At 37.4% G+C, this 13,250-nt stretch overlaps 1 pseudogene; it reads right to left on the minus strand.

Moving 5' to 3' along the window:
• Positions 1 to 11,104: 11,104 nt before the first annotated feature.
• Positions 11,105 to 12,014, minus strand: LOC103742579 (annotated as a pseudogene).
• Positions 12,015 to 13,250: the final 1,236 nt, after the last annotated feature.

A 13,250-nucleotide genomic window follows, 5' to 3' on the forward strand; every position in this document is an offset into this window, starting at 1 on the left:
TAATAATTGGTGAATGTGAAAAACATTACCATTGAAATCTACCTGGTGACTTTATATCCATGCTCAGATGCCAAGGAGCTCAGAAAGTAACCAACTGTAACTAGTAATAATCAGATATATAGAGATTGGAAACTCATATAAAAAAAAAAGATTTGTAGATATGATTTTTATAAAATGCCAATTTAAAACATGATTCTTATAAAAAAGTTTTTAAAATTATTTAACTGACATATGTCTGTGGAGCACCATGGGACATTTTTAAATAATTTATTGAGAATTTCATACATACATATAAGGTGTTTTGATCAAATTCATGCCCACTCCCTCCCTTAAAACTCCTCCCATATCTCCCCATCACTTTTTTCTGATAAATTCATGTACTCTTTCTTCTTCTTTGATATATTTTTATGGGGCTTTTGGCTACTCTAACATTCCCCCTTCTGAAGAAATAACCCTAAACTCTTTTAAGGATTAGATAAAAAGCTCCCAAATATTTTTACATTTTTGGCCTTTGAAACAGAGTAGGATGCTAAGAGGCCCAAGGACACTGTGAGTTTTAGCCAAGAAACTAGCTACTTTTCTTTGGGGTCTTTTTACCCTAACTTCCTAGCCAGTTCCTACCTCCTATTCTTATCACACCATCCTCTGAAGAGGTCACCCAAATTGCCAATGGGGAATTGGGACACAGATAGCTCTGGCTTCATCCATGCTGAACAGGGACGCAAGGTGAGGCAATTGGAGTACCCCTTCAGTGGGTCTATTTAAAGACTCCCTAATTGCATAACTTATCTCGAGGAGGAAAAGAAAGTCTTTGAATCATGAATAGATGTGAAGGAAAAGTAAAGGCAAGAGTAATTAGCATTATAAGTTCTAGACAGGGAAGTAGAAAAAAGTCAGAACACGGCAGTTTTCAAATGTTCATATAAGAGTGGATTAGAATTTCTTGACAAGGGCTTCAGAAAGCATCCCTCTATTGGGTTACTCCTCATTTTTCTTTTGTCTTCCAAGGCTGGACTCTAGAGTGATGGATTCAGCATTTGCTTTCAGATGTTTTGATAGTTGTTGTAGAGGTTAGAATCAGTGTAAGTTCCCTCTCAAAGGCTTCTAGATAGGGAGAGAAAACAAATTTATTCATCATTTTAGAACAATAGTGGGTTGTCTCCCTTAGCTACAGGTGGTCACTACATTATTGCAGACCAAGATTTGAAGTCTTACATCTGAGAAGCACTTTCTTGTTAGGAACAAAATCATCAATGAGAAATAATTGTCTAAATAACTTTTATATAGACTTAAGCCTAATGTCTGGGAAGTATAAACCCTTGAACTTTTAAGGCCATATACTGATGACTTTACTCTTTGTTTATACTTTCCTTTAGGGTGTTCAAGACTGTACAGTTGGCCCAAATAAATCAATTTATTTTTACACTTAAGGTCATTTGAGGATCTGTTCCTCAGAGGTCAAATGGGCTTGGGAGAAGGTCCTGGCTCCTTTCTTTTACCAGTTCCATCTATATGAAGATAAGTCAAAGGTCCTGCTCAACCATGTCTGGCTTCAATTGGAAGCATGAATGAGATGTTTCCTCTGAGTTGACCCTCCTCTTTGTAGACTGGACACTGGCTCACATCCATCTGGCAGGGTCTCCATGGCCTCCCTGAACAAGAGGACAGGTGATTCACCACAGTTACAGGACATTTTGAGAGATGCTCCATAGTCCCCTGGAACTTAGTTGACCTTTGAAGGCAAGGGGCAAAAACTGTCCTTTAAGTCTCTCTGACCACATTAGTATAGGCCTCAAACTATGGCTATTAAACATCCAATAAGGTTAATTCCACCAGTCTGGTACTTTTAATTACCATGTGCTATGTAGATAGGCTTAAGTAAAAAATCAAATATTCTCAGATAAACTTTTGACTATATATATTTTTCCCTTAAGCTAGTTGACTAAACTATGACCATAGACATTTAAAGATTGCGTATATTGTCTCATCCTTTATATCATATCAACCTAAAAAAGACCTTCATCACTTGCTTAGGCTTTCTCATTTTTTCTATGTTGGAAAATATCTCCATTCCCATATACTTTTAACATATTTTACATTCTCATTTTCTTTTTTTAAAATTATTATGAAACATAATAGCATTAACAAATAAATCTTCCATCTGTTGTGAGATTTCTTTTCATGGGGATGCTAAGGAATGCTTATTCCCTTTCAAGGTTTTAGTGTCAAGCCAATGTTTGATTATAGTTTTACTGGGGAGCCAATGAATTTATTGAGCTTACTTACCGAGATAACTGAGGGGTTGCTGAGGTATATGTATGACCTGAGGGTGTGCACACTAGAAAGCCTTTACCAGCATGGGTCATGCCTTCTTTTCTTAGCTTTCCACAGATTGTATACTTTATCCCTCCCCAAATCCAGGAGGCCATGTGTGATTAGGGTCAAATTGCACACAGTCAGCCAGGAAGAGTGGCTGAAAAATGTGGTGAGGGTCCAATGACCGTGCTTGGCCCTCCTTTAATGAGTAAGCGCAACTGTCAACAAGCCAAATTGTGACAATGTTTAGTGATCAGGCTCAGCTGAAGTCCTGATGATGGTAGATATTTCATGCAGAAGGGACTGCTGTATCGCATCATCTTAGTCAAAGGACCTGGTATTTAAAAGGATTTTGTGCTAGGATCTACATATGAGGGTGAACATAACATCGTCTGTTTTTCGGAGTCTGTGTTCACTTAGTATAACAGTTTCTAGATCCATCCATTTACTTGCAAATTTCATTATTTCATCTTTCTTTATTGTTGAATAGAATGCCATTGTGTAAATACACCACATTTTTGTTAACCACTTGTCAGCTGAGGGGCACTTAGGTTGCTTCCATCTCTTAGCTACTGTGAAAAAAGCAGCAACAAACACGGTTGTACAAGTGTCTCTACAATAGAATGACTCCTTTGGGTATATGCAAAGGAGTGGTAATACATGCACACATGTCCAATCAACAGCTCTTTATCACTTCTGTTCCATCTTTCAAATGCGTACTTTCTTTGTTTTGGAGCATTCAAAATCCACTATACTGCTTATTATGAAATTTCAACTCACTATTGTTGACTATATGTAGCCTAGTATGTTTTACAGCAGGAAAAGCTATTCTTCTTGTGTGGCGGCACTATTGTACCCAAGGACTGTATTTTTATCATTACAACATTTATTTTTATGGATTAATAGTAGATCATTGTGTGAATATACCACATAGTCTCCCTCCAATATATCTTAATGGATGCCTACATTAATTCCAATGATTGGCTACTCTGAAAAGAACTGAATTAAACATCTGCACAATGTCTATTTGAAATACAGATTGCATTGTCTTTAGATATATACCACTAGTGCGAGTCTCATGTAATGTAGAAGTCTTATTATATCTTTTTTGTGGGGGGGTCTTTTTGAGAAAGGGTCTCCCTGTGGCCCAAGCTGGCCTGGAACTCACTATGTAGGCCAGGCTGGCCTCGAATTCACAGAGATCCTCCTGCCCCTGCCTCCTGAGTGCTGGGATTAAACATGTGCCCCAGCAGGATGTAAATTTAAATATATTAATAGATTCCTCATGTGAGAGAAAACATACAATATTTATCTTTCTGATTCTATCTTATTTTCCTATGCCATTAGAATCTTTTTTGGAAAGCGCTTCCCTTTGCCTATACATTGAAGTGTTTTACTTATATTTTTCTCAGGCATTAGAGTTTCAGGTCTTACATAAAGATCTTTCATACATTTGAATTTATTCTTTAAGGGTGAGATCGATGGTTATAGATTTAATCTTTTACACCTAGATATCCAGTTTTCTCAGAATCATTTGCTGAAAAGGTTATCTTTTCTCCAAGGTAGAGTTTGATACCTTTGTCAAAGATCAAGTGTCTGTAGGTATGTAGGTTTATCTCAGGGTTGCTTACTCTAACACATTGGGCTATATGTCTGTTTTTGCTAGTACCATGCTGTTTTTGTTTGTATGTCTCCATAGTCTAATTTCAGATCAATAATTATGTTGATTTGAGTATTCTCATTGCTCTTATTGGAAAACTCTGGCTATTTGACATATTATGTGCTTCCATATTAATTAGGGCATTTTTTTCAATTTCTTTGAAGAATACCATTAGAATTTAGATGGTTAGTATTTTTATGCTGTACATATCTTTTAGTAATGTGGCCATTTTAAAGACATTAATTTTACTGATTCATGAGCATGAGAGGTCTCTCCATATTCTACAATCTTTTTCAATTTCTTTCTATGATGTCTTAAATTTTTATTTAAGTTAGTGAAGTTGTTCATCTCCTTCATAGGCATTCCTATAATGTTTTTAAACTTCTGTGACCAAGAATTTATTCTGATTTAGTTTTCAGCAAGTATTTTATTGGTATATGAAAATACTACTATACTGGATAGCTTTAGTGTCAATTTGACACACCTGGGTTGAGGGAGCCTCAATTGGGGAATTTCCTCTATTGGACTGGCCTGTGGCATCTTCTTGATGAGATTTTCTTGATTGTTGAGTGATGTGGGAGGGCCCAGCCCACTGTGGCTGGTGCCACCCCTGGTCAGGTGGGCCTGTGTTATATAAGAGGGTAGGCTGAGCACAAGCCAGGGGAGCAAGCCAGGAAGCAGTGTTCCTCTGTGGTCTCTGCTTCAGTTTCTACCCTTGGGCTCGCTGATGAACTGCAACCTGGGAGATATAAGCTGAATAAAACCTTTCTTCCCCAAGTTGGTAGTGGTCAGAGTATTTTCTCACAGCAATGAAGAACAAACTAGGACAACTACCATATCTTGACTATAGATTTTGTTCCAGCTATTTTGCAGAAGTGTTTATAAGAACAAAGATTTTTCTGGTGGAATCTTCAGGGTCTTATATCATCTACAAATAGGGATAATTTAATTTCTTCCCTTCTTATTTGTATCTCTTTTGTTTATTTGTCTTGTATTATTGATTTAATTAAGACTTCAAAATATGTCAAAAAGAGTAGTGTTTCCCTCAGCTGATGAGTGTATAACACAATGGTGTTCTATTCAATGCTAAAGAAAAACAAAATCATGAAATTTGCAGTTAAATGATGGAACTAGAAACAAGTTTCCTGAGTGAGGACACTCAGACCCAGAAAGACAAATATCACACATTCTCTCTCATATGTGCATAGTAATCCAAAGAGGTCATGAAACTAGGTAGAGGGAATGGGGCCTAAGATTCCTGGGAGAGGAGATAGAATGAAGTGATATTGATAGGATAAGAGGAACAATAGAGTAAGAAAAATTAAATGGGGATGAGGAGTGGAAGGGCAGTGTAGAGGAGACAGTAGATGGAGGGATTACTAACACTGAAAGACTTTGAAATTTCATGTGGGAACCTACTACTGTAGAAGCTTTTTAAAATATCAAAAATACAATATAAAGTGTTTAAATGGAGTTACTCAGTAACAGGGGGACAGTGTATTTAGGAGGCACCACAGGCCAGCAAATTATGCCAGGAATAGGTTTTCTCTTTTGGAATTGCCGACCAGAAAGGTCTTGCAGACCCTCAAACAATACTGGCTACTACCATTGTTCTTGCTTGCCCTCTAAAACTTAACAGTAAAACATTATTGCTGAAGACAGTGTACATGTAAGTCATAAAACAAAGAAGGAGAAATCAAGCTTGTACTGACTGTGAAGCCTCCTCTCTATTAGCTATATTTCATAGTGGTAGGAGGTGCTATGCATGCTACTGAAAGAGAAAAGAAATCATCAACCTTACTCTGCTGTGAACCTTGAGATCTGCAGTAACATCTGGCGTGTCAAGAAATGTCCTCTGTCCAATAGTGATTTGAATGCTATGGAAGCAACCAACCCTTTCTGAATGGATTTCTGACCCTTTTCACAAGATGGGATACCTGGCACTGGTATCAGGGCAAAGAACCTGTGGCTGGACTCAGGCATTATGAGGGACATACTACCATTATCCTGCTAAGTGGGCATAGTTTTAAATTAAGGCATCTCTCAACTCTCCCACAAGAAACTTCCTCTTGCATAGATGATGATTAACCCAGAGACCCACAACATGAAGAAGATAAGAAACTGAGGAGTTATTGGCCTTAAACGGGACAACTATATCACAGCTTCTCCTCCCAAGGCTCAGGGATCATCGCAGAAAGATTTGCAGAAAGAATGTAAGAACTGGAGGTGCTGGGTGAGTAAAATAAAACCATTTTCTCCAGTCAAACAGGGCAACTATATATATGAACCCATAGTGCTTGAGATTACATGTAAAAGACTTCTTTTTGTACAAGCCAGACAAAAACCAAGCATGAAAGGGGAAGTTGGGCAGGACTCTCCAGCCCTAGCTGAGGAACAATTGGCAGCTGGCAGCTGCAGCCAGAGATAGTTTCCTTGAAGGTGTCATGCTATGTAAGTTGGCATGACTGCAGGGGATGGACCCACACTCATTTAAAGAGTGCATTTGGAGAACACAAATTAGACTAAAAAATCCGTTAAAAGATAATATAGGACATCAAGAGTGGGAAGTCAGGAGGTGAGGGTGGACTTGAATGGATATAAGTTAGGGGATCTGAATATAATCAAACTGTGTTGAATGAAACTCTCAGAGAATAAATAAAATATTGTGTAAAATAAAAATTATCTTTAAATCATTGGAAGTATAAAACTTCTACTTGCAAGCTAGATAATATCCCAGCATAGAAGTGAAGTGGGTAAGAAACGACATTAGCTAAGGAACTACTGGCAACAATAAGTATTCAGAGAGGGAAAGGTGGTTTTCTTTAAGGGTGTGACTCTAGACAAGATAACCAGGCTCCAGTGAATGGACACACAGTAAAGGAAGGACATTAGGGACACAAACTTGACTGGATAGGTCCTATTATATATGACAGAGTGCATGCAATATAGCATGTTGGGGTGCTATAAGAGGGGTGCAGATAAGAGAGCGATCTAAATATGATCAAAACATACTGTATGAAATTCCCAAAAATTCAATTAAAAAAAAAGAAAAAAACTTCCACTCAATTCATCACATGTAATTTTCTATCATCCATGTATGCTTACAAATACTATTTCAGAGAGCTTATATTAATGACAATATCTATGACTGTGCTTCATGTTTTCACTGAAAATATGAAAAATACCTTGGATGAAGAAAATAATTACACTACATCTGTGAATCTGTGAAGACATCTTTATCTAAATGTCATGTGTCCAACAGTCAAATCTCTCCATATGGGCTCAAACCATACTACCTGATAGGACTTCTCTTTCATAAAGCTTCTTCATGACACCTGCCATCAGAGAGGTTCTTGGAGTACAGAATACATCTCCACATGGGGGCTGTGACTATGCAAATAACTCAATGACTTGTTAATGGGAAGCTTTATAAACAGATTTTTATTGTCTCTTGAAAGATGCTCTATGCTTCCGTCACAATGCTGACATATAAGTTGGTATGACCATTTTTAATGAACACATTTTATACGGAAATAATACAAATATTCCCATGTAAACTAAAATTGGTCAGGACATATCTTCCAATTAATATTCCATGTTTTCCAATTTTAAGTAATACATCAGCATAAGGAGGATATATATTATAAAATATTAGATAAAATTTATTGGAAACAGGAATCCTTATTTCATATGGTATCATGATTTACCTAACAAGTCCAAAGTGATGATTTACCTAACAATTTCAAAATGTTAAAATTTATCACATTAATAAAAAATTATCACATTAAATAAAGGGTATTGGTAAAGTATCTAAATTCACGGTGAAAATTCCTTTTTAATTTTTTATTGAATAAAAATTTCATACAATGTGTTTTGATTATGTTCTGACCCCCTCCCCCATCTCCACTCTCACCTTCCCATCCCTCAACACCCACCAAATTCATAACCTCTGGTAGCATATGTAAAACCCCATCCATCTTAACACATACATCTGAACATGATGCCAAAGAAATCATATCTCATTAGAGTGTCAATTAATTCTTACACACAGATGGGTCAAGGGAAGTGCCCACTCTCTTTCCTTTATACAAGCTGTTGCATCAGAATATACTTAGATTTCTTGTAATGGGGTTTTCATGTTTATTTTCTATTTTTCTTACACACTGATTAGGATTGTTAAGTACAGCTTTCCCTTTCCATCAATGCTCAGAGACGCTTTGGCTTCCATATCAAAATCAATTGTTAGCAGTCTGAACACATACAGCTTACACTCTGGTTGTTTCTGGGTCTCACTCAGCACACTCACCCCACTGGGGTCTAAGGTATTCAAATAGCTGATTTCCCGGAGGATTTTACTGTGGGTAAAAGCAGAAGCTAGGTTGTCATAGCAAACAGCAGTTGACTCAAGGGCCTCCAATCCAAGGTTCTCTGCATGGCAGATGGGATGTTTCACAGCTGCATAAAACAGTCCTAACCAGTGTCTCCTAGGTTATTTTCTGTAACCTGCAGATTTCTCGGGTTCCTATTGGTGTTACAGACTGCAGCCAGGTTGTGACGGTTAATGGATGATGATGCTGGCTGGGTCCACAATGGGTGCACTGTGCAGTTGCTGTTTATGGTCCCTGTCCTCGGTAAAAGAGCTGTACTGGGGAGCAGTACAGTGGGGTAGCTGCATCCCCCTCATAGCAGCACTGGCCCCACTGCCCAAGCTTGGTGGCCAGGGATGCCCCGTGTCCTGGCATCCCAGGGGAGCATGCTGTAGATGAGTGGATGTCCAAGTCAGCATTGCTCCATTCAATGCTGCTGCAGGTGTGTCTGGACCTGGGCAGCCAGGCAGACACAATTCTGGGCACAATCTTGGCTCCATGGTTGTATTTCCTCTTACTTACCAAGTCCTGAGTTCAAAATTTTGAGATAGACGTGGAAGCACCAGGGTTCTTAATAAAATGAGAAGACCCAGAGTCACATTTTAAGCCCTTACAGTGGGAGGGAGCATCTGCCACCAATTCACCCTGTGAATGCAGTCATGTTGTCCCCTTTTTGGCTCCCAGTTGTTTTTTTGTTTGTTTGTTTGTTTGTTTGTTTGTTTGGTAATTTTTTACTAGCCCAGAGTTCAGAGATTTAGAGCAATAAAGAGACATCTGTGGTCAGGAAGACATTCCCCTTATATGATAATAAAGCATGTGTCCATGCATGGTCCACACACTGCATTCAGTCTCCTGGGAGCCAGCGCCTGAGGCCCTGAGGCAGGGTGCCCAGGATTCAGCCACCATCTTTCCTCTTACCAACTTTCTTGAATATTAGCTACAACCATTAGAAAATGTAAAGTAGAAAGCACATATTTCATTAAAATAAGCCAAATTTTAGAATGTAAATATGAATAAAAATGTGAAAGAGCAGTATGAAGAAAACAGAAAAGAACTAATAAAGAATCCCAGGAACTGCAGATTGAAAGATTCAATTTGATCAAGATCTAAATTTTTGCCCAAATTACTGTACATTCATGCTATGTCCTGCATGACTGGGCAGTGATAGACACAAAGGTATCTACTAATATGTTAACCACAACACAACTTCATATAAAAAATGAAAGAAAAGAAAGAAAGCTGGAGACTAGGAAACTCACTGTTATGCAGAACAAAGAGTCCCCAGTCTTCAATTCCCAAAGTTTTTCTTCTCAGGGATGAGGTGCTCTAAGCAGTATGGAAGAAAAAAAATAGGCAGACACTTTGCTTCAGGGGCTCAGGAAACACTCAGCAACACATTTATCCTGATTGCAACATATAGAGCAATTTTCACACAACAACGTAAATAAGACATAGTTTTTTTTTTTTTTATCTAATCTTAAACATAAGGGACAGTGCACTTCAGAACCTATATCTGCATACACACCTGTCTTTGCTGTCATAGACACTCTTGGCTTCTGGAAACTGCACAGGTAGCTAAGCATGCTGTCCACAGATTTCAAACAGGGTAGTGGTCTCCAATACATCTGGTACACTGTCAGCCAATAATCCTACCTGATGTTGGAAAATGATGTTTTAAAAAAAGTATTGCATGGGAAGCTTTTTATTGCATGTCAAAATCTGTTTCATATATAATAATAATAAAAGATTGGACTTCAAGCTACCAATTGACAGAATTAAAATAGTCTAGAAAGAGAAATTGAATAGAAGATGCAGTGAAGATGACATATCATCAGATTAGGGAAAAATTGTTCAATAATTTTTTACAGATCCATACTTTTTTAATGATTTTTTTAGAAGAAGTATTTCATCACAACAGTATTGACATATTCAATAACAATATTCTGAGCTAAGATGCATCTTTTTCAAGTGTGTGCAAGTTTCTAGGTTCACAGTTGAGTTAATACAGTTATATAATTACAGTTATAAAATACTGTACTCAGTATAAACCCTATAAGACATAAAATTAAATGAGGTTTTAACCTTTAAAAAGACAATTTTTAATATGTTGAAAATGTTATTAAGGTAACCAAATTAAAAACAATTGTTAAAATAATAAATAAGCAATGCCCCAATTTACAAGGATTTATCAGGTAGATTCTGAGTTTCTCACCATGGAAATTAATGTTAGGAGGTATATAATTATGCAAATTAAGCCAATACACTGTTTTATAGTATATGCACATTTCAAGATATACATCAAAAATACATATAATTTTCTTGATAAATTCATCAAACTATTTAATGTAAATTGTTTCAAAATGAAGTGGAACTAAATTAAAATGTTTATTAATCAAAACAAATGAATATAGTGAAGAAAAAGAAATAGAAAACACCTTTGATATAAATGAAAATAATCAGTTACAAGGTGCCTAAAGAAATCCACCAATACAATTATATTAAGAAAGTAATTCATTGAAAATTTAACAGAACCATAAAAACACACTACATAGAAAATAGCAAAATATGAAATAGAGAATAGTAAAAAATAAATGAATGAAAAACGCTCAATCACACCAGTAAAAATGAACAGTAAAATCACAACAAATATTATTTTACCTGCTGTTTACACTAACGTACCTTACAATATCAAGTGGTATGAATGTACAAATTGAGAACACACACAATTCTGCTATGATTTAGTCTTGATTTTGCTTAGCATTTAGTAATATAAGCAGCACATAGAAATGTTTATTCTATCAGCATTTAACATTTTGTACAGGAGCTTTTCCATAGAATTTTTAATCTCTGAATTTCTAAGGTATATATTAAAGGATTCAACACTGGAGTGACAACTGTATAAAAAACAGTAATGGATTTTATCAATAGGAAAATTCAAAACAGGTCTGACATACATAAAAATATGAAAAAAGGGACAACCACTGTAATGTGGGAGCTGCAGGTGGACAGGGCTTTGCACCTCCCTTCCGGACTGTGAATCTTGAGAGATTTTAGGATGATTCCATAGGAGACTAGAAGGAGGGTAAAGATCACTATACACATGGCTCCATTATTGCCAACCACAGTGAAGCCAAGGAGGTAGGTGTCAGGGCATCCAAGTTTCAATAATATGGGTAGATGTCGCAGCCAAAGTGGTCAATGACATTGGGGCCACAGAAAGAAGGTTATATACAGCAAGAACTTGAAACAGAGCATGTGTAAAACCTCCAGCCCAGGCCACTATCAAGAAAAGGATGCAAACCCATTGATTCATGATGGTCAAATAGTGCAGTGGCTTACAGATGGCAACATAGTGATCATAGGCCATGGCCACCAGAATGACTATATCAATACCACCAAACAAATGCTCTATGAAGAGTTGGCTCATAAAGACGGTCTTTTTATCCTTTAGCAAGTCTATAATCAATTTGGGTGTGATGACAGTTGAATACAGAGCATCCATGAGTGACAGACTGGCAAGGAAGAAGTGTCCAAGGAGGGGCTGGCAATGACTGTCACCACAATGAGCAGGTTGTCCACCATCGTCACAATGTAGAAGAGTAAAAATATGAAAAATAATGCCTTTGACCATCTGGATCATCAGTGAGGCCCAGGAGGACAAATTCTGACATTGTTATGCTCTCCCATTTATTCTTCTATTAGGGTTGTTTCAAAGAGCTCAGAATAAAGGACCTGCCATGAAACTGGGAACCCGACTATTATTCCATTCTCTCATAAACCATTTCTTGATCATTATCTACAGTAGTCAACCAGGAGACATTTAGTAAATATTCAACTCCCTTATAAGGAGCTCCAATTTCCTTTTGTCAATATTTCTGTAGACATTAGGTTCTATCTCAAGACCTCAGTGAATCTCTCTATAAAAGAGCAGACGAAAAGAAGCTTCTTTGATAAGTGATGTACTGCATGCAGACCTGTAAATGTAGGTATCCATATTTAGGATATAGTAAGAAATTTTATTTGTCTAGAGATATGAAAGAGATAAGATTTTATCTAGGATCTATGTCCTCTCCAGCCATGTGTACTTGGCTGATTTTACAGTGCCACCCATGAGTTCACTCCCATTGAGAGGTCTTTAAGTCCAATTAGATAGCTGTTGATTACCACCCAGATAACAGTGCCACTACTGCACTAACACTCACCCACAGCTCAGGAACCACGGAAGAAGAGGGGATGGAAAATAGATCCAGGGCTGGTTCATTAACACAGGGAATCTGAGTCTTTCAGGACACTGGAAACTCGCACATGTAAACTTGTGCCAATGGTGGCATGAAGCACAGGACCCATACCATCTCAATCAGACAAGGGCCCAGAGAGGAGTGAGGGAAATGGGTGATGGGCCGGCCATAGACTGAGAACTATTGGAGACTGATTATTGCTGAATGAGAGAGGTTAGACCTTCCTTAAGATCTCTAGATGGGCTGAGTAGACTCCATTGGATGAATTTGCACTGAAGGACATCCGGGTACAAATACTTGGCTGGATTTAACATGTATGGTAGAATACATGAGGTCCAGTGGGCTGTTGGGAGAGCATGGATGGGTGAAGGCATCTAAATTTGATTTAAAATTATTTTATGAAATGTACAAAAACAATAAAATTTTTAAAAAGAACAAAGAATTCCTGTGCATTGAAAACTAGTCATTGAAATCATATTACACCTTGGTACAGGTGGCAGTAAACAAACAAGAGAAGAGTTTCTCCTTGAAGACACTTGAAAAGAGTTGTGATAAACTCTGCATATATAAACTAACATAGTGCCATGTTTGAGCTCGTAATCTCTGTGGAGAATATTTTACAATATGATCTCCATAGTTCCTAAAATAGCACTGGTCCTGGAAGATCCA

The sequence above is a fragment of the Nannospalax galili genome, unplaced genomic scaffold (assembly GCF_000622305.1).
Source record: "Nannospalax galili isolate Female #2095 unplaced genomic scaffold, S.galili_v1.0 scaffold1200, whole genome shotgun sequence".
NCBI lineage: Eukaryota > Metazoa > Chordata > Mammalia > Rodentia > Spalacidae > Nannospalax > Nannospalax galili.